General features: G+C 41.4%; 1 non-coding gene across 1 annotated transcript; it reads right to left on the bottom strand.

Moving 5' to 3' along the window:
* Nucleotides 1-1,842: 1,842 nt before the first annotated feature.
* Nucleotides 1,843-1,951, bottom strand: LOC136540940 (small nucleolar RNA R71). Its single transcript, XR_010780057.1, has one exon. It is a non-coding gene; the product is annotated as a small nucleolar RNA R71 (small nucleolar RNA).
* Between the last annotated feature and the right edge of the window lie 203 nt (nucleotides 1,952-2,154).

Raw genomic sequence — 2,154 nt, 5'->3', positions numbered from 1 at the left:
TGAAGCTGTGCGCGTCTCCCCGCGCTTGCCATGGCTGGAGTCGGCATACGCCGATGAGCCACGCCTTCGATCCACCATGCGCACTGCCGAGCTTCATTCCGAACTCCTCCCATGCCTTCTCTTGGTGCACCGCGTCCCGCCTCGTCGCGGGTGAGATGCTGGTGGTGACCGCGCCGTCAGCTAGCTCACCGTCGGCGAACACCGCCGGTCAGCGGCGGCCCTGCTCGGCTCCGCTGACGCGTGGGCCCGGTTTGACCAAGGGTCCCGCCTGGCAGCCCCTCTGGGTGCAGCTGCACCGGGTGCACCTAGCGGTTTTGGGTCGGTGGAATTTCAGTGTTAAAGAAAATGATTTCAGAAATTAATTCAAAAAGCTTGTAAAATGTATATCTCCAGTTATATTACTCCAAAATGGTGAAACAAATTTTGTTGTGCTTCTTGTCACTAGATCTACATGATAAAATATTGCATGTCATTCTTGAGATACTTTTCTGTGGAGTTTTATTTAAATATTGAAATTGTTGTTTTCTTGAGAAAGTCATAATAAATCATTGAAAGATCAGAAAAATATGATTCTAAGTTTGTTACTCTTCTTGTATAATGTACTTCCTGTGAAAAATATATTCCATGCATGTCCTAGTAGAAAAATTGTGAGGTGTAGTTCAAGTGCCTTTAATGGCTGATTTTTGTTATTTTTTGCTAGAGAGCAAAAGTTTGTATAAGAACATGCATGTGATAATATTCCGTACAGTGATTATTTACTATTTAGAACCTAGGAAAAATACTAAATCTATTGTTTGACACTTTGCATAATACAAAGTATTTTCACGCTCATAATTAGGTCCAAGCTTGTCATTTTTGTGTAGGCTATTCCATTTATCCAAATGCCATAAAAATCTGATGGTAGACTACTTAGGATAGACTGTGCTATGGTAATTTTCTAAGATTTTTCTAAGCTATAAAAATAGATGTTGCTATTCAAACCTATTATTAATTAGGGTTTAATCAAATGTTGCTTTGTGCATGATTAAGAAATTAGTGAAGCTTTGGTGTATCTTTGAAGCATTTAATGAGATGTGTTGACTTAGCATATTAGTAGTAGAAGGGAATGCGGTAGATGACATGTGTATTTAGGTTTATAATAGGTGGCTACTAAACAAGTGACAAGTTAATAAATACCAACAAACATTTCTGGTGTTGTTTCCAGGGAAGGTAGCTAGGCAAAGGAAGTATTAATAAACTTATACTTATTGATGTGATCGAGGAAAACCATTGTGCTCTGCTAAAATAGGCTCACCCTTGTTTTGTCTACTTGTGTATCTTATGCAGGGTAATGTATGACTGGTTTTGACCTTCTGACAAACTACGTTGAAGATCTAGAAGCATTAATTAGGAGAACTAGAGCTAAACTCAAGAAAGTTCCAGCTTTAGAGTCAAAAGACAACCAGATAAGGCGAAGCTTAACACATGAATTTGAAGCTATGGCTAACATGACTCTCCATGAATTCTCTACTCCAACTACGGCCAACATCCATACTGGACCAACAATCAATGTTAGAGATAATGGATTCGAGCTCAAGCCAACCCTCATCAACATGGTGCAAGCAAGCTAGTTTTGTGGAAAGGTACATGAAGATGCGAGTGCACATCTCCAACACTTCCTGGAGATCTGTAGCACTTTCACCATCAAAGGAGTAACCCAAGAAGCCATATTACTTTGCCTCTTCCCATTCTCACTCTTGGGGAAGGCAAAGCAATGGTTCTATGCCAACAAAGATAGAAATACTACATGGGATAACTATTCCACTGCCTTCCTAGCAAAGTTCTTTCCCATAGGCAAGACCAATGCTCTGCATGGGAGAATTTCAAGCTTTCAACAACAACATGGTGAATCTGCCCCTGAGGCATGGGAACGCTTTCAAGATTACATTGCAGAATGTCCTCATCATGGGATGGAGAATTGGCTACTCATGCAGACTTTCTACCATGAGTTGGCCAATAGTACCCATGAAACTATGGATGCTGCTGCTGGAGGTGCATTCCTGTCACTCACCATACCAGCTACAACAACTCTTATGGAGAAGATGGCCTCCAACCAAGGTTGGAATGAAGAACGTCTTCAGACCCACAAGAAAGGTGGAGGTATGCATCAACTCA

Source organism: Miscanthus floridulus, chromosome 2 (genome assembly GCF_019320115.1).
Source record: "Miscanthus floridulus cultivar M001 chromosome 2, ASM1932011v1, whole genome shotgun sequence".
Lineage (NCBI taxonomy): Eukaryota > Viridiplantae > Streptophyta > Magnoliopsida > Poales > Poaceae > Miscanthus > Miscanthus floridulus.
The sequence above is the reverse complement of the archived record's forward strand: the minus strand, read 5'-3'. Positions and strand labels throughout refer to the sequence as shown.